Source organism: Furipterus horrens, unplaced genomic scaffold, assembly GCF_987537825.1.
Source record: "Furipterus horrens unplaced genomic scaffold, mFurHor1.1.pri manual_scaffold_4, whole genome shotgun sequence".
In the NCBI taxonomy this organism is placed as follows: Eukaryota; Metazoa; Chordata; class Mammalia; order Chiroptera; family Furipteridae; genus Furipterus; species Furipterus horrens.
The window spans coordinates 116,620,180-116,644,678 of record NW_028327174.1 but is presented as its reverse complement, the minus strand read 5'-3'; the positions used below and the strand labels follow the sequence as shown (position 1 = coordinate 116,644,678).

Here is a 24,499-nt window from a genome sequence, read left to right as displayed (position 1 = left end):
TAAATGTAAGCCGTGACACCATAAAAGTCCTAGAGGAAAACATAGGCAAGAAAATATCAGATATCTCATATAACAATTTCTTCACGGATACATCTCCTAAAGCAAGAGAAATAAAGAAAAAAATAAATAAATGGGATTACATCAAACTAAAAGAGTTTCTGCTCAGCAAAAGAAAACATCAGCAAGATGAAAAGGAAACCAACCATATGGGAAAACATATTTGCCAATGACATCACAGACAGGGGACTGATTTCCAAAATATATAAAGAGCTGATATGACTCAACATCAAGAAAACAAACAACCCAATTAAAAAATGGGCAAAGGACCTGAACAAACACTTCTCCAAAGAGGACATACAGAAGGTCCATAGACACATGAAAAAATGCTCAACATCATTAGCCATCAGGGAGATGCAAATAAAAACCACAATGAGATACCATTTTACACCAGTCAGAATGGCCATCATCAACAAATCAACAAACAACAAATGCTGGCGAGGATGCGGAGAAACGGGAACCCTACTGCACTTGACTGGTGCAGCCACCATGGAGAACAGTATGGAATTACCTCAAAAGATTAAAAATGGAACTGCCTTTTGAACCAGCGACTCCACTACTAGGATTATACCCGAAGAATCTTGAAACACCAATTCAAAAGAACCTACACACCCCTATGTTCATAGCAGCACTGTTTACAATAGCTAAGTACTGGAAACAGCCTAAGTGCCCATCTGTAGATGAGTGGATCAAAAAGCTGTGGTACATTTACACAATGGAGTACTATGTAGCAGAAAGAAAGAACTCTTGCTATTTGTGACAACATGGATGGAACTAGAGAGAATTATGCTTAGTGAAATAAGCCAGGCAAAGAAAGAAAAATACCATATGATATCACCTAATACAGGAAACTAAAGAACAACACAAACAAAGGAACTAAATAGGACAAAGAGCAGAATAGCAGTCAATAGGGGGGAGGGGAGAGGGAGAGAAGGGGGATAAGTAAGGGAAGGGATTAGTCAAAGAACCCGTATAAATGACTCATGGACATGGACAATGGGGAGGGATATGATTGCGGGAGAGGGGGTGGGTTGGGTGGGGGAGAGAAATTAGGGGAAAAGGGGACAACTGTAATTGAAAAACCAAAATAAAAATAATAATAATAAATTAAAAAAAGTGTCATTCTCTTACACTATATAAAATTATGCACAAGACAGTTGCCCTCCCTCAAGATACTGTGCCTCCTAAAAGCTATAAGCACCATGTAATGGGTATATGTGAACCTGGGAAATGGGCACAAGTGAGAATAGGGGTCCAGCCTCTCAGCAGATTCCAACAGGGTTTCTCCTGACCCTAAAAAGGTTAAGAAAAAGACCCAAAGGAAAAAAAATAAACACAAAACAACAAAAACTGCCACACATACATCAAAACTGTCACTATTAGTTATAGGGAATTATTATATGTAATTAAAATCTCTTTTTTTTAAACAGCTCTATAATGAATACACATCAAATTTTTTAAATTTAATTTTTAGTTTTGATTTTAGAGGGAGAGGGAGGTAGAAAGAAAGGAAAAGAAACATCAATTGGTTGCCTTCTGTATGCACCCTGACTGGGGACCAAACCTGCAACCCACGCATGTGCCCTGACTGTGAATCGAACCCACGATGTTTTGATTTGTGGGATGACGCCCAATCAACTGAGCCACACTGGCTGGAGCAAGCATCAAATTTTGAAATGACATAATTTACACATCATAAAATTCACCTTTTTAAAGTCTATAATCCAGTGGTTTTCAGTACGTCCACAAGGTTGGGCAACCATCTTCACTAGGTAATTCTGGAATATTTCATCACCTTCAAAAGAAACCTTGTTCCCATTACCAGCTGCCCAATGCTGTCTCCCTCAGGCCTTGTAACCACTAATCTGCTTTCTAGCTCCATAGATTTATTTACTATGGACATTTTATATAGATGAAATCAAATAATATGTGGCCTTTTGATCAAACATCAATTTTATTAATAGATTTTTAAAATTTCATGTTGGTAGTAGCATAAAATAAAATTAAATTAAATTTTAAAATCTAGCTAGAAGCAGGCTGTACGAGGTGGGCAAAGGAGGCTTCCTCAGTGCTACACGCGCTGTGGGGGTCCTGGCTCCTCAGGTAGAACAGTGTGTGGAGGAAGATGAGAGACTCAGACATGACTAGAAAATGTTAAGAGAGAACCATGGAAACAGCTAGGGCACCCAGGTCTATCGGCCCAGAGGCTCACTTGGTGCAGAGAGTGGCCACGTCCACATCTCTGCTGCTTGAGGAGGCATGGCTTGCGGCATGGAGGATTAAGGAAGTATTTTATCAGTTCAGGGGCCACCAGAATGAACACAGCACGGGGACTGGTGTCATTTGCTTTCTCCCTAACACATACTTCTGCATGTCATTGGAGCTGACCAAATGACCTCTCTCCACTTTAATGCCATGACCTGCCTGGGCAAACACTGCCAATGTGGCTAAGTGGGTGACTGGTCTGAAGGGTTGTTGCATCTCGCATTCAACTGATCTGAGTGCTCTGGATCTAGCTGGTGCTGGCACCCGAGCCCCAGCTGGCTTACTGGATATAGGGGGAAACCTAAAGAGAGAAAAGATTCTGAGACCAATCTCATCTGCCCCAACTCCTAAGACTTAATTATTTTCTTCTGAAAAATGAGGCTACCACCTGGAGCAAATTGCACATCCTTTGTTTTAGTAAAACCCTAAAAGGCATGCTCCTAATGTCACATAGTGTGTCCATCAAGAGTGTCCTGTTTATGGTGCTCTAACTTTTCTCCACTGGATTGTCACTGTGAACACACACAGGGAGACAATGTAAACCTACTGGAAACCTCAAACCTTTGGTAGCATCGATCAGACAGTAGTGATTTATTAGCTCCTTATTAGATTTTTGATGTTCAAAGAAAGAACATTCAATATGACACAAACATTTCAGTGTAGCTGGTTGCAATTGAATGTATAGTCTGATCCATGTCAAAATTACACTTCAATGCTTAGCTACAATGTGGTAATTCAAATGGAATCCTGGAACAGAAAAAAAGATATTAGGTAAAAACCTAAAATAACGAATTTTATTAAGAATGATGCACATTTGCTGTGTCACATGTACCACACTAATGGAAATGGAGTATGAGGTCTATGGGAATTCTCTATCTTTGCAACCTCCTATAAATCTAACACTATCCTAAAATCAGAAATTTATTGAAAAACAATTATATATTTGATCACTTCATTTAAGCCCTAACCAAAGCCCACAGGCAAAGAAGAGCCGTAGTGAAGAGTCTATCTCCAAACTCCATTCTTCACGGTGAAGTCACAGGACACAGCCCCGAGCCAGGTATGAGTTCTAACCGCATAAACAGATTATGGCAGAGATTCCTGAGGCTAAAATGGGATTCACTAATGTACCAGAAATGAAGTCACTTTGGAGAATTCTGGGTTTTGAGCTTAATTGTCATGGCATGGTGATATCAGCTCTTAACCTGGAACCTAGGGCATTTTCTTGGCAACACCTATCAATGTCCCGTCTATTCAAGGATGAACCAATGGTGTCTGCAGAACAACCTGATTTTCAGTTGACATGGATGGCTTGTTGAGTCAGGGTTTCACACAGGGCCTGCAGGACCTACCCAAATATGTGCTAATTCTGAACACTTAGACACTGTGCACCAAACAAAATCATCTGCAAACCTTCCCCAACATGGGCCTCTAATGTGATATTTGGATTTATGGAATCAACAAGATAAGAGAAATTTATATCTGCAAAGCAGATTATGAGTCTGTTCTGATTTCCAGGCTATTTCTCTAGCATTAAAATACTAGCTCCCTCATTAAGAGCAGAGACACTGTTAAGCAAGAATTTACTAATGAAGTCCAACCCACACCCTTAGATTTGAGTTCATAGTGTTTTTGACTTGTGTTTCTCTTCAAAATGTTTTGCTATTCACACTATTCATCCATTAAGCTCTACCTGTTGATCAGTACACTTGTGATTTAATGAGATGCGGTCTCTGGTATATCTGAACAACTTCAAAGCAGTCTCCTTTTAATTAGTGGGGGCATTCTATTCACCGAAGCTTGGCATTCTAGTGTTTGTCTGTCCTTCTAAAAAGGTGTAATTTCCAGGACATGAGAAGGAAGAGCAGTCAGGGCACAGAAAAGACCACAGCCTGCAGGGTGAGTGTGCGGCAGCAACAGCAGCAGGGGCAGCAGCCTGTGGAAGAGCAGCTTGGACTCCACAGTGAGCTGCGCTGCTGAGAGCTCAGACAGCACATCCACTCCCAACGGGAAATGCCAGTCACATGTTCCAGGGCAATCACTTAGCTGAGCAACACATGAAATAAAAAATGTCTGTGATGCTGGAAATACAACACTTAAGAGAAAAAAAATAAATACCCTGAAAGAAGCACAGTAGGAAGTTCTGAAAAGTGAGTGAATTGGCTTGGGAACTGGGCCAGAGAAAGCATGTAGATTATAAGGAGACTCGATCATGTTTCTGGGAATGTGTTTATTAAAATGCTCTACCACGTATCTTAATGGCCAGCTAGAAAAGCACACAGCATTCAGGTGAGCTGCCAGGGCCTAATTAGTAGTATCTTAACAGTCTGTAATTTTTTATTTCATTATTTCTAACTTTGAGTTGAGGAAATGTTAGGCTCTGGCTCCACATTCCTTAAAGGGCTGGCAGAACTCTGCCCTGAAAACATGCAGTGAAATCCAACAACCTTTGCTTTGGTTCCACTTCTGCAGCAAAAATATCAAAACCCCAAATGCGTCTGTGCTCAAGCCTAACTCCCTCCAGTATTGCCTTCATGACACTTTTTCTACCTCTGTCACTGACAGCTGCCAGAGTGGAAGGGAGAGTGAGACTGTCCCACTGACCTCCCTTTCCCAGAACCTACATGCCCTGCAGCCATGGGAAGACCCTGGTGGAGCCAGGAGATTGGGGTACCCCTACGCACACAACAGATATGGCTGGGAAGGCAAGACCCAGCACCCTTTTACTGGCACTCAAGCTCCTGGGCTGCTTTCTCTGAAGTGCCCACTTACTGCAGCAAACTGGCAGAAAAAGAGCAAACAAAAATGTTGAGTAAGTTCTCTAAGCTCATTCTGCTTCCATGTGGTTTCACTGAAGACTCCTGAATATCAGTTATTCCTATTAACCTTGAATCTGTGGAAGGTTTTTAATTAAAGGTAAAAAGGAAAAAGATATCTTTAAAAAAATAACCAAAGCTTATTAGAAAAATGATTAAACTGTGTGTTGTCTGTCCTATGGCAATGATGGACGTTACCCTCCATTTGCTTAAGGAAAGAGAGTTGAAGTCCTTGGTGGCAGTGGGAGCCTAGGGGCAGCTGGCGAAGTGTGGGGTGGAGTGAATGATGTCCAGGGGGAAGGGCTTCTGAAGGTTTGCAGCGGCTGCCCTCATCCTCAGAGGCGGTCCACCAATTGTCATGTTTGAAAGCAGATCTGTGAGCAGTGATCACCTTGACCTCATGGAAACAACTGGGGGTAAATGTCTACTATAAGCAAAGATGGTGACAGTGATTTTTCAAAGGTGGCTTATGTATGCGTTTACCACAGCTATTATGGCGAAGTACCACAGACTGGGCGGCTTAAACAAGAATTCTGGAGGCTGCAAGTCCAAGATCTGTGCAGGCAGGGCTGGATTCCCCTGAGGCCTCTCTCCTTGGCTTGCAGATGGCTGTCGTCTCCCTGTGTCCTCGCTTGGCTGTGCCTGTGTGCATGTCTGTGTCCTAATCTCCTCTTATTAGGACACTAGTCACATTGGACTAGGGGCCACCCTAGCAACTCAAATTTAACTTAAGTACTTCTGAAAAGATACTATCTCCAAACAAGGTCACACTAAGAGGTACTGGAGGTTAAGACTCCACAGCTATTTTAAGGAGACAGAATTCAACCCATAACAGGTAGTGTTATTTATCTTCGAAGCTTCTTTATAATTAATGCTGATTTGAAAGCGACTTTGCAACAGTGTGCTTCAGACTGGCAAAGACAGTGAAAGCCTCAGTGAAAAAGAATAAATGGGATTTGGACCAAATCCAGAGGTGCTGTGGTGGGGCTGCCCATGTGCTGCATGAAACAGCCAGACAGTTGCTAATAATTCCAGAACCCTTCTGAAGGTGTCTCCTACAGCAGCCCTCAAACAGATATCGCTAAGGTCACTGATGTCCTCTGAGCTTTGTCTCCCCAAGGTCTCCAGCAGCAGCCAGGGCCCCTCGTCTAGGGCTGGCATTCCTTTTCCTCAAGATACTTAGAGTGCTTCCACCCATGCCTCTGCTGAGAGCACGCAAGCTGGGAGGGATGTAAGGTCACCTTTGGAGCAATCTGTCTGACCATTATTGGTTATAACACCACTGTCAACACTTAACAGTGTTTCTCATATTATGTGCATCATCCTCCCAACCCCTTCATTTTAGTGTCCGTGTCTGTGGGTTTCCCTGGTGTGTCTCCCTCCTCTCTGGTTTGCTAGATGCTGATGTGCTCCAGAGCTGGGCCTGCAAAAGCTTCCCTTCTCCTTCTATACTTGTTCCCTTAAAAACCTGGCTTTACATGACACAGCAAAGTGGCCACAACCAGCACATCTCTGCAGGGAAAGCCAGACTCAGAAACCCGAGGGCCTGCTCACATCTCCACCTGTGCACCTGACAAATGCAGCACCTCACTGCATGCAAATATGCATCCAGCTTTCCTCCACAGCCACTCCCTGTGCCCCACCTCACTGACTGCACCCTTCCAAGGCAAAGGCCACAGGTCCTGGTTATCTCCCACTACTTTTCCTCTCACTCTTACACACCACCTTCCATCTCTCTGGCGACACACCCTTTTCAACATGCAGATGTGATTTTACTTCTCCAAATGAATAAAAAGAAACCTTACAGTTTAAAAATGTACCACGTGCCACTCAGCCATAAAACACCCCACCTTGTGATACATACCTCACAGTGGGTGCAACACAGTTTGCATTCTGCGAAGTGAAGAACCCAGACTCACAGGCAGTACACCGAACAAGCCTCCTGCAGATTGGTGGCATGAGGATCTAGATGAACTCGCTCCCTAAGTATAGGCAAAACGTTGAAAATCTACCATTTCAGACCGCAGAAAACTAACCAGAGCCACAGAACAAACTGGAAAATCATCCATCCAAGAGGAAGAACTGATTCTCAGTAAGCCATCAGGTTGGTGCCACTTTAACATGGGCTGCAACTGTTGTTCAGCCCTCCCCTGCAGATAGCCGGCAGACCTCATGCTTTGAAGCTCTGTTAGAAGTGCCTTCCCACAGTTAATATTTTGTCTGAACTTGCAGCAGCCTGAGATATCTCTAGATCTGACTCAAAGCTGGGCTGGGGTGGGTCGTGGAAAGGGTGGCAAGTGGAGGCTGATCCTGGGGCATTACCAAAACAGCAACAAACCACTGGCAACACCTCGGCTGCCAAATGCTGGGACTACAACTGCAGTAAACCTGAGCCTGCCCAGAATGTACAAGGCAATCCAGGAGCACTAGATGACAGCAGGGGACTTCAGAAGCTCCAATTATTTCCAAGATCACAAAGACCGTGCTCCCACAAGAGGCTACGCACACACTCAGGAAAGACCTGGGAAGGGACAGGTTACCAGTCCCTCATCCCAGTATACCTGGGAAATGACAGGTAAGGGTGAAATTGGATGGCTCGCCTCCTCACAATACCCCCTTGGTAAAGGTGAAAGACATCCAGTGAGGTCGGTAAGGAGTGACTGGCTAACCACACACTTCCACTGCCTCAGATGGGACCCTCTAGGAATCCAGTCTTAAAAATGTACAGGACCTTACATTAAGTGTTATTATCACGCTCACAAAATAACAACAGTAAAATACAAGGAGAAGGAGGAAAGTTGTGGAGGTAGTATGTCTATGGCATAGACTGTGGTGATGGATTCACAGATATGTGTCTCCAAGCTCAGCAAGTTGTATACATTAAACACGTAAAGCTTTTTAAATGTCAGTCACACATAAAGCGGTTAAAAAAATAAAGTGAAAAGAAGTTAACAGAACTGTAAATACCTCAGTGGACACACATTACAGGGAATACAGAACCCATGGACTTAGTAAGGAAAGCCACTAAACAAACAGTAACAAGGAAATACCATCAAAAAACAAAAACAAAAAACCACAGCAGCAGCAACAAATGCTGACTGAGGCGCAGAGGGATTTGCTACCAGACTTGTTAAAATATTATTATCTAAAATGTCCATTTTTTCAAAAGAATTATGAAGACACTCAAGGAAATAGGAAAGTATGCCACATACAATGGTGGGGGGTGGAATACTATCCAATAGAAAATTTAACTATATTCTCAAAACAAACAAAAACCCAAGCAACATCTAAAAATTAAAGGAAATTCAATAACTTTATTTCACCTAATAGAGACTATCAATAAAATGAAAGAAATGAAAAGAATCAAAGAAATTCTACAGTTGGAAAGATAGTATCCGAAACTCACTATATGGGCTCAGCGGCAGATATGAGTTGGCAGAACAAATAATCAGTGAACTGGAAGACAATTTAATATCTTTATTGGAATAGAGATTATCCAGTCTGGAAAGAAAATAAAAAGAATGCAGAAAAATAACAGAGCCTTAACAGGCCTGTGGGACGCTCTCAAGAATACCAACACATACACAGTGGGAGTCCAGAAGAAGAAAAAGAGGCAGAAAAACACTGGGAGAAATAATGACTAAAAACTTACCAAATCTGATCAAAAGTATTAATTTACACACTTAACTAACTCAAGGAATGCAAGGTAGACAACCTCTAAGATATCCACAACTAGACACACCATAAAGTAACTGTTGAAAAACACAGGCAGAATCTTGAAAGCAGCAGCAGAAGTAACTCATCCAGACAAGGAACACTCAGCCAGGTTAAGAGCTGACTCTCATCAGAACCCTCAGGGCACCCACTGAGAAAACATTTTTAAAATTTTACATCGTGATCCCCCAATTAAGTCTAGTACCCATCTGTCATCATACATAGTTATTATACCATCGACTCTATTCCTCGTGGTATGCGTTACACCCCTGTGACAATTATTATAACTGCAAATTTGTACTTCTTAATTCCCTTTCCCCTTTTCCACCCATTCTGCCCCCTTCCTCCCCTCTGGCAAACATCAGTTTGTTCTCAAGATAGAGTCTTTACCCTATACTCCCACTACCATCTTTACACGGTGGGTACCATGAGATGATGTCTGATTTCTTCAACATAAAGAGCAAGAATTTTGCAACTGCAACACAAATATTTATATTTTATAGTTACAGTATTATAGCATTAATATTGACTGTGCTATTAAAGTAATATAAACTAGGCTAGCAGTTACCATAAAAATTCATGTAATTGCCAACTATCATTTTTTCTATAAATTATTCTTTGTCTTTTCTAAGCTTCTCCTTTTATTTATTTACTTTTTATGATCAACTTCCTTACTCCTGAAAGATTGGAAACTTTTTAAAATTGAAGTTATTGGATTGACACCAGTTAATAAAATTATGTAGGTTTCAAGTGTACAATTCCATAACCCGTCATCTGTATAATGTACAATATTTTGTGTTCACCACCACAAGTCTCCTTCCATGATCATGTATCCCCCCTCTTTACCCTCTCCTACCTCCTTTATCCCCTCCTTTCCCTCTGGTAATCACCATACTGTTGTCTGTGTCTATGAGTTTGTTATTTTTTCTTAATCCCTTAAACTTTTTTACCCAGCCCCCAATGCTGCACCCCTCTGACAGCTGTCAGTCTGTTCTCTGTATCTATGAGTCTGTTTCTATTTTGTCACATATAAGTGAAATCATATGGTATTTGTCTTTCTCTGGCTGGCTTATATTGCTTAGCATAATACTCTCCAGTTCCATCCATACTATCTCAAGAGATAAGATGTCCTTTTCACAAGGCTGAATAGTATTCAATTGTGTAAATGTACCACAGCTTTTTTATCCACTCATGCACTTAAGGGCACTTGGGCTGCTTCCAAATCTTGGCTATTATAAATAACACTGCAGTGAACATAGGGGTGCATATGTTCTTTCAAATTAAATACCCACAAGTGGAATTGCTGGGTCATAAGAGGTTTCCATTTTTAATTTTTCAAGCAAACTACACTGTCTCCTTTTAAAGCAAAGACTTTATTAGAATAATTAAGGTAGCAATCATATCACCAGACACTACCTATTTCCTGTGCCCCTATTAAAAAAGGACATTTTCAATACATTGTTTTACCTCATTGAGACTCAAACTCATAAACCATGTTTGTTTGAGGCATTTCTCTGAGGCTTTTTTATTTTACAACCAGAAGCCCTAAACTAATCAATCATGGAATAATGTCATGGGTAATCACCACAGAGGTGACTTGCCTTTTCAGTCTCTCAAGTCTGCAGGAGTGCTCTCAACTTGGTATTTTAAAGCATTTTACCTTAATAATTAAATGGTGCCTGAGGATCTCTCTCTCTGTCATTCTCACAAAAATGTACACACAAAAGGGACACCCAGAAAACATGCACACACGTGCTTCCCTGACATAGAAGCTCCTGCAAATCCATCCTATGGCTTTAGGACTTCAGTACTCTTCAGCAGCTGGATTTGGAGGAAAATGTGACCTAATGAAAATATAACAGTGGAGGTTGCTATCCCTGTACACAGGTGGGGGCTGACATGCTGGGCTCTCCTTCCCTGTCCATGAAAATGGTAGCATGACCTGCTTATCAAATCCTCCAGCACTTTGTTCTACTCTCCTCCAACCCTCTTTCCCAACACAGCACTCAGAGGAAATGCTGCTATTTCTGCCCATATCTAAGTGGGGCTGGGAGGGCCTTCAGATGAGAGAAGCAGGAGGAGAGAAGCTGCCAGCCAGTGAGAATCTCCTCCTTGCTCATCTTCACGCAATTTACATGAACAAGATACCCTTTTGGAGACCTGCCTGTGAAGGATTTTCAAACAGAACCACCAAACTAAAATGATTACTGTCTCTCCCTCTCTGTCTCTGTCTGTCTGTCTGTCTCTCTCTCTCTCTCACACACACGACACATTCTTTCCTCTCTTCTACCCCTTTCTCACTATAATTGTGTAATTTTCCTTTTTGTTTTGGTCATCTGTGTGTGTTGAGGGTACAGGAAGTTATAATGGACCCTCTTCTGATTCTTGTTCCAATTCTCTTTCCACCTTTCCAGAGGGTATCTTGCCTTTACTCTGGTTGTTCTCAATGGGGAGGAAGAATTTTGTTACCCAGGAGACATCTGGCAATGCCTGGAAACATTTTTTATTGTCAGACTAGGGTGAGGGCACTCTTGGCATGTAGCGGATGGAGGGCAGGGATGCTACTCAACATCTACAAAGCACAGGACAGTATCCACCACAAAGAATTTTCAGACTCCCAGTGTCTACAGTGCAACGTTGAGAAACTCTGCTTGACTCCATTCTACCTTCTATTTTCCTGCATGTTGAAGTAAAATTTAGATATAGTCTCATTGACTCGTTGCTCATCCTTCTCCCAATTTCAGACCCAGAAAGGGAGCCCCAAAATGTGTGCTAAAAAAAAGCCCAATTTTGACAGCCAGACAGACACCCATGCACACCCTGCCTCTGCCATCTATTAACTTTGAACCAGCAGCATGAGAAATGGCGTTTTGGCATCTTTGTCTCCTTAACGGCATAAAGCCAAAAAGAAGGCCTCACTCCCTGACTCGCTGTGACAGTTCTATGAGATTCACACAGAACTTCTCTGATTGTGCTTTATGATCCTTACACAGAGGTCAATGAAGACTTCCCTTTTTCTCTACTGTCCCCCTTTTTCTTTTTTTTAAGTATATTTTATTGATTATGTTACAGTAGTTCCAATTTTTTTCCTTTTGCTCCCCTCTGCCCAGTACCCCCGTTCCCTCCAGCAATCCCACTCCTCTTAGTTCATGTCCACAGGTCATGCATATAAGTTCTTTGGCTTCACCCTTTCCTATACTATTCTTAACATCCCCCTGTCTATCTTGTACCAACTGATTATGCTTCTTAGTCCCTGCACCATTTCCCCATTTCTCCCCCTCCCCACTCCCAGCTGATAACCCTCCAAATGATACCCATGATTCTGTTCCTATTCTGGTTTACTTAGTTGGATTTTGTTTTTATTTTTTAGATTCAGTTGTTGATAGTTGTGAGTTTGTTGTTATTTTAGTGTTCATAGTTTTGATATTCTTTTTCTTAAGTAAGTCCCTTTGACATCTCACATAATAATGGCTTGGTGATGATGAACTCCTTTAGATTCACCTTGTCTGGGAAGCACTTCATCTGCCTTTCCATTCCAAATGATAGCTTTGCTGGATAGAGTAATCTTGGTTGTGGGTTGCTTTTCATCACACTGAATACTGCTTGCCAGTTCCTTCCTGCTTGCAAAGTGTCCTCTGAGAAACCAGATGATAGTCCTATAGGCATCCCTCTGTAGGCAACTCTCCACCTCTCTCTTGCTGCCCCCAGGACTCTGTCTTTATCTTTCACCTTTGGCATCTCAATCAAGATGCGTCCTGGTGTGGTCCCCTCTGGGTCCAGCTCACCTGGGACCCTCCGTGCTTCCCAGACCTGTATGTCCATCTCCTTCGCAAAATTTGGGAGATTTTCCTCATTTTTTTTCAGTTCTGCACTGGTTGACTGTTTTTTTCTTCCTTATGTTCCAAATCATTGATTTGAACCCCAGTTTCCTCCCCTTCACCATTGGTTTTGAGTGGATTTTCCTTCGTTTCACTCAGCATAGCCTTCACTTCTTCTCTTATGTGTTTGCCATATTCAAGCATATCTGTCAGACCTGTGAGCATCTTTATCACCAGTGTTTTGAATTCTTCATCTGTTAGGTTGTCTATCTCCTCATCTGTTAGGTTGGCTATTTCCTCGTCGCTTAGTTCTCCCATTGGAATCTTGATCCATTTCTCCTTTTGGGCCATACTTCTCTGTCTCCTCATTCTGTCAGGCTCCTGTGTTTGTTTGCCTCCACATCCTAGGAGAGCTATCACTCCTTTTACACTGTAAGGGGCGGAGCCTTAGGGATTTGTCAGTACAGGGTGACCTGTTTCACCACGTTGTGGCGCTGTATGTGGGGGAGGGGTCGGAGAGGGAACAATGCCTCCTGACCAGCACTCGCCCCTTTTCTAGGCACTTCTCCCACTTCCACACTGGACTGGTGCCCCTCTAGCTGCTGCTCTGGCGGTCGTTCCAGAGTGGGTGCGTCTGCAAACATTCTAGGATCATGGGGGCTCTTTAAACAAGTGGACTCAGCTGAGACCTGCAGTTTCTGCCTCCTCCCCAACCCCCACTGGTCTGCACAGTCAGAAGCAATGAGGCTTGATTTTCCCTGGTGCTGGGACTGTGAGCTTCAAGGTCCGGTGAGGAGCTGGGAACACTCCCCAGGTGTCCCTCCTGACTTTTTAAGACGTGTGACTGCACTTTCTGCCTGTCTGCCACAGCTGCTGCCGCTGTTGTTGCTGCTGCCGCCACACCGCGTCCTCTCCGCCCCAGCTGCACCCCTCCTGCCTGTCTGGATGAGTATTTCTTCTTTATATCTTTGTTTGCTGGACTTCCATGCAGTTTGATTTTCTGGAACTTCTGGTTGTTTGTAGTTTTGAGGTAGTTGTATTCCTTCTTAGTTATGGAGGGAGATGAAGCGTGTCTGTCTATGCCTCCATCTTGGCCATCTCCCCCATTTTCTAATTCTTCCTCCTCTTCCAACTCATTTGGGGTATACCCTTGATGCCAGCCAGGGTTGCAGATCACTGTGGGCACCCTTGCATCCAAGGCCATGGCTCTTTCCTCTGAGATGGCTCCACAGCCACTGGCACCAGCACCAGATCACAAAGCAGAGAGGTCGCAGCAGAGACCACCACTCGGAGTTTGCCTTTCCCTCTCTGTGACATTGCCATGTCTGCATTTGCTTCTTCATAATGATTTGGCTTCTCGGATTATGATAGCACTGCAGACATGGTCATCAGTGTTGTAGAGCCCCATCTTGGTACCCTGGCTAGGATTATAGAAAAAGGTAGTGTCACTGTCCTTGGCTGGAGAGAGACCCAGGGTGCCCAGATATTTTACTTAAGGAAACATGTACCCTTAATCAAGAGTGGGAAGGACTTCATAGCCTCATCTTCCTGGGGTTTCTCATCGTAATAAAAACACAAACACAATATGGAATGCCAGTGAGGCAGAAACCCTGGCTGGGTGGGGAAGGGGACAGAAGGAGGTGAAGGGGCCAAAAGCTTATAGTTCAGACACACCAAATCACAACTCCAACTGAAAACCATTCCCCAAATGGTTTCATGTTTAGTTCCTATGCCACAGTCAGGTTCAGGGACATGTTTTCAAAGATATCTCATTATTTATGCAAATAGCCAGTTCTTCCACATGCACTGGCTTGCAGATAGAAAGGAGCTCATAATGGCCACAGCCCTGTTTAAAGTATTCCTCAAAACAGATGCCAAGTCTAAGCATGTCAAAGATGAGGGGAGGAAAGGCCTTTACCCATACTGGAGGTAAAGCTTGACATAACGGAAAATGTCAGACCGCAGCCCCCAACAAGCTGGCTCCCAAACCCCATACTTGAGCGGTGTGGACAACTCCAACAGAGGACGCTAGATGGTGTCCTATCGACCTCACTTCTCCTCCCACCATTATCATCATGTGTAAAGAATTTAAAGTATAGGGGAATTTAGATAAACTGGACTCTGAGATTTATGACAAGTCTCCTGAACACAGAGGTCTCAGCAGTCATGGGGTCAGCATTGCTCTGCTCCTCGGGGCAAGCTCCTTAAGGAAGCGCTGGTCACAGGAACTATCCAAGAAGGAAGAGGCACAGGGCAGGCTGCTGGCCACGGCCTGAAAAGCTTCAGGTTATGCTCTTTTCAAGCTTCCCCTGGACTGATCCCATGGCCTTGTGCTAAAGGGGAAATGAAAAAGAAAGGGCCCCAGGAATGTCTTTATGGCAGTTTTACAAGGGAACTCAAACTTCAGACCTGCTATGATTTGTCCCAAATCCCTGGAGCCACCTTACCTGTTGACAAGTAGACTGTAGTCAGATACTAAAGTGGAGGGCCTTGGGGATATTCCATCAGCACGTCCTGAATAACAGGTGCAAGAACAGAGCAGAACTACCCTGGAAAAGTGGCTGAAAGGAGTCAGTTCTTTCAGTTGAACTGAAGATAAAGCAGATCAACCTTAGCCGTGGATTATCATTCCAGCACAATGGTCCACTGTGTATCTCTGGCACGGTTACCTCACATTTTAAAACTGAGATGATTTTCTCCCAGCAGATACGACAGATCACCAGGCTGGATCACACAACAGACAGGCCAGGCTGAGGAGGGTGAGTAGGCACAGGTCCATGCACCACAATGCCAAATGCCACACAAGACAACAATCCATATCCACAAAGGCACACAATGTGACCCAACAATTCCACCTCTATAAAGTTTACCCTGCAAAATAAACTCACACAAGCCCTGGCTGCTGTGGCTCAGTGGATTGAGCACCGGCCTGCAAGCCAAATGTCGCTGGTTCGATTCCCAGTCAGGGCACATGACTAGGTTGCATGTCAGGTCCCCAGTCGGGGGCGTGAGGGGCAACCACACAGTGATGTTTCTTTCCCTCTCTTTCTCCTTTCCCCTCTCTCTAAAAATAAGTAAATAAACAAATAAATTATATATATAAATAAATCTCACACATGTGAAATGATATATGTACACATTTATTAAAGCACTGGAATTCTGTTTTTGTTTACATTTTCATTGACTTTTGTCTTTTAATGTACAGATCTATGAATTTTAACACATGAATAGATTTAGATCACCAATCCACAATCAATATACAGAACGGTTTCATTACCCAAAAATCTCTTCTGTGCTCTCCCTCTACAGCCCCACAGTTCCCCTCTCCTCTCATCCATCACTATAGTTCTGAGAAAAGTGGAATCACATAGTATGTAACTGAAGGGGACAGAACAGCAGAGACAGGGAGAGCTCCCTACCCTCCTCCATTTGCCTAAAAGAAAGACTTCCCTTTGTGAAGGTGCCCATTTTCTTGTAGTAAGAAAATAACAACACTTATCACCATAGATAAGAGTCAGCACCAATATGAGTCTGCATAAATAAACCCTACTAAATAACCCTTCCCTACCATTACTTTCCATATGTATCTCTTTGCCACTTTCTCACACTCTACTGTCCCTGGAAGCCCAAACCCCTTTCCTTTTGTCTAATCACTTCTCCACAGTTTATACCCCTTTGCTTATATGGTATATGAGTCCCAAGCTTAGCCACTTCTTTGCGTTTTCACTTTCTTTCTGTAAAGGCTTTGTGCATATAAAAATATCAATATGAATAAAATATGTGTACCTTTTCTCCTGTTAAGCTGTCTTCTGTCAGTTTAATGCCCAGGCCCTAGCCACAGACCCTAAGAGAGTAGAGAAAGTTTTTTTTCTGTCCCCTAAATAACTTTCTGACACTGGCTTCTTTCACTCGACATGCCTTTGAAAGTCATCTAATTTGGTGCCTATAGAAATATTTCATTCCTTTTTTGCAAAACAGTATTCCATGGTATTAGGTGGAGTAGTTTGTTTGAAGGACATCTCTACTGTTTCCAGTGTTTGGCTATTCCAAATAGAACACTTATGGACAGGTTTTTGTGTGAATGAAAGTTTTCCATTCTCTGGCTAGCAGCCAGGAGCGGTTAATGTCTACTCTGAGATGATCTCTTTGGGCCAGCCCTCTCACACTTTAACAAGCTCACAAACCACCCAAAGAGCTTGTTAAGTACAGATTCTGGCTCTATGGGGTGGGGCCTAGAATTCTGCATTCCTAATAGCTCCCAGGCAGCATGATCCTGCTGGTCTGTGGACCGCTGTAAGCAGTGAGATCTCCAGGCATGAGGACCATGTACCCTTCCAGGTTTGGGTGAGCAGGGTTAAGACTGGCAGCCATCACCATGGCCTTTGATGGGTCAGTGAAGCCCATCACAAATAAACCTTTTCTTAGTGTGGAAGGTACCCACCTGAGTCCTGCAGGGTTTGAGACCCCTGCTGAGTTCTCAACTGTGAGAAGAAACTATTTCCAGAGGCCTCAGGATTTAGGACAGCACTTACTCTGTGCAGTGGAACTTTTTAAAAAGCCAGTTAAACACAGGCAACAACAACTACAGGGCTCACTTGGCAAAGAAAGAGATGGGAGAGGGGCTGACGGAAGGGAAGGTTCACAGAACAGGCACAAATAGTGCCAGAAACACCACCCCTTCTGCCCACAGAAATGAACTGAATCTAGCCTAAGTGGGAGATATGTGCCTGCAGAGGTAAAGAAACCATCACACCATTACTCCAGGAAGAAAGAGGGGCACACAGGGATGCTGCCTTATGTACAGTTGAAAGGTCTGACCCCCAAATGGGCAAAAAATACAAACAGACATTTCTTCAAAAAGGATATACAAATGGTCAACAAGCACATGAAAAGATCACTAATCATTAAAGAGGGGTGAAGCCAAACCATAACAACACACCATTTCACATCCATTAATAGAAAATAACAAGTGTTGGTGAAAATGTGGAGAAATTGGAGCCTTGTGAACTGCTGGTGGGAATATAAAGTGCCATTGCTAGAAAGACAATATGAAAGTTCCCTGAGAAATTAAAAATGTAATTACAGTGTTCCTTCACTTATCGCGGGTATTATGTTCTAGATCCTGCCCTGTGATAGGTGAAAATCTGCGAAGTAGGAATCTTACATTTATTTTAGTATTTATATATATTTTAAGGCTTTATAAACCCTTCCCACACACTTATAAACTGTTCCCAGTCCCTTATTAACTTTCCCACTCCTTTATTAACCTTTTCCACACTTTTATAAACACTACTTATATTCTTAAACATATTCTACACTCTTAAACCTACAAAACTTTAACAACATGCATATACAGTACCATAAAATCCCGTGATATAGCGAAAAATCCGCAATAAATAATTAAATATAATATTTTTTTAAATCCCGTGATACAGTGAGGCCACGATAAGTGAACCGCGATATAGCGAGGAACTACTGTACCATATTTTGGGTATACCCAAAAGAATTCAAAGCAGGGTCTTGAAAAGGTATTTGTATACCCATGTTCATAGCAGCATTATTAACAACAGCCAAAAGGTGGAAGCAACCTGAGTGTCTATCAAAGGATAAATGAATAAAATGTGGTAAATACAAACACTGGAATATTATTCAGTCTTTAAAAACAATTCTGAGACGTGGTACAACATGAATGAACCTGAGGACATTATTTGAAGTGAAATAAGCAAGTCACAGAAAGACAAATATTAGATGAAGTTACAGAAGAAGTCAAATCCTTAGAAACAGAACATAGAGGGGTGGGTGCTGGGGGCTGAGAGGGGGAAGATGGGTATACAGTTTGTTTTGCAAAATGGAAAGTTCTGGAGAACAATGTGAATGTACTTGACATTACTGAACTATACAACTAGAAGTGATCCAAGATGCTAAATTTTGTGTTGTTTTAACCACAATTAAAAATAAATTCATGCAAAGCTAGGAAAGAACAGAGAAGTCCACAACAGGCTGGAGTCGGCACATTACGGGAGAAGGTTCCAAGCAGAGATGCTTCCCAGGATTTCCTGCAGAACTGTGTACTTGCCCTGGCAGGATTACAGGCGCGCATGGATGAATGGAGATGTACATCCTCTCGGGCCTGTCTGGAGTCCTGCACACAAAGCTACATGGTCTGTACTTTCCACAGGGCCTCTCATTTCAGGAATTATTCTGGCTATGCAGGTCTGCTTCACAGTTGCCTTTGGAATCTCATTGAGTCAGGGTGTGGACTTTAAGACCCATGTCACATGCTTTCAGGAATCATCTCTGGGTGGAAACATTTTAGATTTTAATGTACTGACCCCATGGAGGCTAATATCACCAGAAACACACTCATTTCAAATGTCTGACACCAGGAAAGCACGTGTCATAGTCTGCTCATCTGAAAAGGGAACGATACTAACAGCATGCACCCCTGAAAGCCTCTTCCCTGGAGCCAGGTACAACATGCTGGGTGCCACCAAAAGCATCACCTAACTCAGTGCTCCTGGGGAGAAATGGTTAATACCATCTTGTCTCTGCCTGCTCTCTCTGATTTAAAACATGTTGCCAATTCATCCATCAGTATTTCCCAGAAGTGTTTTAGCAAAGCTTGTGCCTGCCTGTCCCCACATCTGCAAAGCCTCCTAGCTGCCCTTGAAGGAGCCTTTGCTTGGCAGCCTCTTCTTAACCTTGATGGTGCCCCATGAGGGCCTTGCCAGGGCTCACACCCTGGTGGCCCAGCCCATAGGCTCCCTGTGACCAGAAGGTAAAAGGCACAGAGGACCAAGGCCTTCTTCCCAGCAGGGCACAGAACAGAATAAAAGGCCACCTGCTTCCTCGGGTCCAGATCTGGCAGTTTGGCAAGAATCTGATTTCCAATACACGTGCTCCTGAGCCTGCCTTCATCAGCACAGTGGCTCTGCCCTTGGCTGGCTCTTGCCCAGGGTTGAGTCCTGGAGACACCACCTGGGCCCTGGGTTCCATCAAGAGAAGCAATTCTTTAGGGATGAAACTATAGTCATGGGTTAAGAGCAGGTCACAGTCCTGAGCTCTGGGGACTTAGAAGTAGGAATGAAAATGACCATTAAATCTCTTTAGTAGCTGGCATTTTAGTTTTCCTCTATTTTAATTAACTAGATCACTTGAAAGCTTCATCTGTATTTTCCAGCCCTCTCTATTACTACTTTTCCCCCAGGAAAACTCCTCTTTCTTTTCTTTAGGATTTAAAAGCTTACACCAAGATGCTCTGCAGGAATAAGGTATGTGCTCTTAATCTTCTTCCTCACAGAAGAGTACTTACTTATTCAAAGCACTTCCCATTAATACTCAAATATAAGTATTTAATGACTACAACCACAGTAAATGGCTCTGATCTTCAGAAGCCACAGGACTGCTCCTGATTGCCCTCAGAACCCCTTTCTGTGCTTCAGTATCCTTGCACTCACTGTCACACACTTGGCTGACAAGTCATGGGACCACTCCATTTTTATCAACCCACTCTCCAGGCATTGAGTCTGGGGAGGGCAAGCAACCCCAAAAGACCCCTCCACCCCCCATCCAGCATTAATCCCCTCACCTGGAGCCAAGGTACACAGGTGAGGGTCTAAAGATAGCCCCCTGGTGGTTGGCGCAGAGCTGGAGCTGCCTGAGGCCTTCTGTCATCCTCCCTCTACCTTCCACCTAACTTAGTGCCCTCCCTCTGTCCCTCAGCCTGCGTGACACTCTTCATTGTCAGCTAGAGCAGGACGCCTGGAGAAGCTGCACCTCCTGGCTCAACAGTCACACGCTCTTGACATGAGAACTGAAAATCCAAAATGCAGACACGCGAAAGCAAAGAGGGCAGCAGATGAAGAAATGCCGATGTGCTCTGGGTGCATCTTCATGGAGAGAAGCAATGATGAGCACATAGATGTGTACATACATGCAAACATATATGCATGCACATGTGTGTGCATGCACAGACACACACATTTCACAACACCTCAAGAGGGAGTACCCCATGGACACCTAGCATTGGATGAAGAAAGAAGTCCATTCAAAGTTTCAAGTGAATTGCATCCCATTGTCAATACCATGACCCTGAAGGACAAAGGTCCCATTACTCTCAGCTGGCATTCTGCTTGGAAAGTAACTATGGGATGTAACTACTGGGAAAGCAAACTCAAAAGCACAGCAGGGGTGCATGCATCACCCCACAATACAGATACTGAGCAAGTGAAGAATCCAGTGGAGTTCAGCATAAAGTTCAGCTTCAGTTTGATATTAAAAAGTAAAACTTGTGCACATTTCATTGACCTGCTTTCTCGTATGTGTGAGCAGTGTTATTTCTTATGTGCTATACAAATAGTTGAAGGTTAATTAGCAGTATAACTCGGTAGTAATGCTGCCAGTCTCCTTCTGACAAGTAAAAAAAAAAAAAAGTAAAACTGAGTATGACAAAAACTTCAACAGTCGAACCAGCTGCTACATGATTGCTGGGTATGGAAAGCTAGAGAAAAGTTTATTAACAAAAACATATTTGGAGAGGGAAAAGGACAAATCCCACTTTGGATCTGGGACAGGTTGCGGGAAGGTTGGTGAGATAGCTAAAAATTAAGAGAATATGACAGATCATTTCCCAATAAGCTGGGCTGATCTGCAGAACACAGGCAGACGCCTGTTACCCTCCTGGCAGATGTCCTGGTCCTCTCCATGCGCCTGCCTGCACAGCTGAGCCCTGGGCACCAAAGGTCTGTTGTCCCAAATCTGTCCATGCTAGCTGTAGTGTCACTGTATAGTATTTCCTATTGGGCAGCAGCATGTGATGACCTGGGTACAAACAAGAAGAAATGTACCGCTAGAAAAACTAAGCTGACATTTGCTGTAAGAAGAAAAATAAGTGTATTGCTTAAAAATAATCAGCTACTTATGCTCGTCAGTGGTAAGAAATGCTTGGGGCAGTGAGAATCTGTTAGGATTCCTCGCGTTCAAGTGTCTAGGAGCTTTTGCTCCATTTTTGAAACATGAAAACCTGGAGCGCACTAAAAGTGCATGAAGTGTGGCTGATGTGCAACCAGCAAGCTCTCCTCAGTTAAAACTTCAGGAAACTAACGGGTTAAGATAAAACTGAAGCCAGGAAGATAAGCAATTTAAGCACGTGCACATAAGGTCACGCAAAGTTTCAACGGGTCTACCCATCAATTGAAGCTGGTATGGAAATGGCTGTGCTGAGAGGTCAGGCCTCGGACCCAAGAGCTGTTTATCTGCACAGAAGACACCCCCCCCACACACACACCTGAGTTCTACCTGAACTGTTCAGATGGTAACAAAACCACCAACAGAGAAAGTGTAAGGAAAATACATGTTAAGCCACAGAAACATTTTGAAAGTAACTTTCTTTAAAAAACTAGAAATTTCCACTCATGCCCAACACATGAAGTCAGATCACGGAATCCCTCCTGATCGCTTGTTCAGGACTTCACCTTCAGCATGCAGCTCAAGGCCTGACCTGGCAGCAGCTTTAAAAGCCAAAAGGCAAACACCTGTTCCCTGTATGAAAGGGAAGGCTGTAGAACAGACATGGGGTGAGAACTGGGCCATACAATATCCAGAAGACCAGCGCAAGTGCACAGAAATAAAACCAAACTCTGCTCTAATAGTGAGGAAATGGACTGTGGTTGCATGGCCAAGCAGTGCTGCTGCAGCATGTGGGGGGGTCCATGCAGAGTTCTGTCCCGGCATCCCTAACACGGGACATGCCACCCATCACAGAAAACAAGAGCTCCTTCAGGTGGCCCCACCCAGAATGAAACATCCTGGCTGGTTCATGGAGTGAATGCAGGTGACACTTGTCAAGTTTGCAGAAGATGTGCTGACTAATGAGACAAGCTCCTGTTTTCTTCCCTGAAGACACAAAAGTGGTTTTGTGTATGAACCGCTTTTGGGGACATCTAAATGCCTAACCGGTGAGTCAGTCATGTGGAAGTGCCAGGTGTCTCCCTTTCACCATATCACAAGGAGAAAGTGGAGCTCAAGAAACGACTAGGAAGACCACCTGCCCAGGTATGGATCCGGGTCACATTTTGCTCTAAACTCCATTAGCACCACATATGGAGCTGTCCCCACCATGAACAAAGGCCACAGGACTGGAAAGAACTGGATCTTAGCCCCAGGGACACTCCAGAGTCATGGGGCATTTAAAATCCAATGCTGGGCTGTACTCAGACCTGCCCTGCTCCCCTGATGATTCCAGTGGCAGCCAGGGAGCACCAAGACTGTAGGAGGAGTGGGGAGGGACAAGAGGAGGGGGTGGGACAAAGAGGAAGAGAGGGAAGGAGGGGGAGGGGAAGAGCTATAAAAAGAAGGAGCCAGGCCTGCCTCATAGCTGTTTGCAGCTGCACTAAGGGGATAGGTTCTGGGACAAAACCAGACCCCAGCAGGCCAGCACTCACCAGTGTGATGCACTTCCAGCAACTCACGGACACATGGCAACACCTCTTGGTGCGTTTCTGGGGGGCTGATGGGCAGAGAAGGCAGTGGTGGTGGGCACTCTCAACTACTGCAGTGTCTAAAAGCTTTGGAGCCCTCAGACCTGGCCCAGGCATTCTCTTGGCCAATGTTAACCTTTACTGGAACGGGAATGACATCACTAGGAACTGGCTTTACCTCATTCCCAAGCCAATAACAGTATCCAAAGTAAGAAGAGCTGTAACTGATAATGAGTGTCTCTCTCAGACATACAATTTGTGGCCATTTAGTAAAACTGATCATATGCACCAAGAGCTAGAATGCCAGCCACTCCGTGCTGTTAACTCCTACCAGCACTCGGCCACCAAGAGAGCCGGTTCTGAGGCAAGATAGAGAGAAGCTAGGGAAATTCCTTGACAAGTAAGCAAGGGAAACAGGCAAAATAATTAAACATAGCCAAACATTCTGAGCAATTTACAGCTAGCTAGATTTGTCTTCACTTAGGAGCAAATAGTTTGCACATTCCAGGCCATCCTGAGGCAGACCAGCCTTGAACCTGGTCCCTTTTCAATAACAGTTCTTTAAAAATAAAACTAACCAGACTTCCGGCCAAGATGGAGGCTTAGACGGACACGCTAGGTCTCCCTCTACAACTAGAGAAGAATACAACTACTTCAAAACAAAGGATAACTAGAAATTCCAGAAAATAAAACTACACGGAAGCCCAACATATGAAGTTATAAACCAGCGGTGCCATTTGGGCAGGTAAGAGTTAAAGAGGGCAGCGCTGTTTGTGGTCGCACCTGGAGCGGCGGGGCGGCGACGAATCCCGGCTGCGGTCAAGCCCCTGGCGGTGCGGGACCCCAGCGCTGGGGAGAGCGGCCGCCGCATCGCCTTGAACAGTGAGGCCCAGGGGGGCGGGAGGACGGATCCCGGTCTCCTAGCTGAATAACTGTGTGAATCCATCTTGGACCCCCGCCCCCAAAGAAAGCACCACAGGGCTGCGAAATAGGTCGCAGACAGGCGCTGGTCGCTGAATTGTGACGCGTACACAGGCACCGCCCCGGACAGCCGGCCCAAGAAAACAAAACGCATCTGTCAAAATGAGGCAGACAACTATAGAAATCCCAGTGGCACAGCTCACCAGGCAACAGATAGAGAACCTGACAGATGAACAGATAAGAAACCTGTCAGAGGCTCAGTTCTGGGCCATTGTTACCAGGTGGCTTACAGAATTCACAAAAGAGCAGGAAAAAGATAAGAAAGAAGCGAAAAACATTCATAACGAAAGGAACAAAACCACATACGAGACAGATGGTGAGGAAAAAAAATCCAGAGTTCATTTCAACAAACTGGAATATGGAGAAGGAA

The 24,499-nt window shown here is 44.0% G+C and overlaps 1 protein-coding gene and 1 non-coding gene across 2 annotated transcripts in view; one reads left to right on the top strand and one right to left on the bottom strand.

Moving 5' to 3' along the window:
• Window positions 1–24,499, bottom strand: part of ROR2 (ROR family WNT receptor 2) — a 243,156-nt gene that overhangs the window by 68,139 nt on the left and 150,518 nt on the right. The window lies entirely within an intron of this gene.
• On the top strand, window positions 20,961–21,088 carry LOC150012712 (small nucleolar RNA SNORA19). Its single transcript, XR_016511009.1, has one exon. It is a non-coding gene; the product is annotated as a small nucleolar RNA SNORA19 (small nucleolar RNA).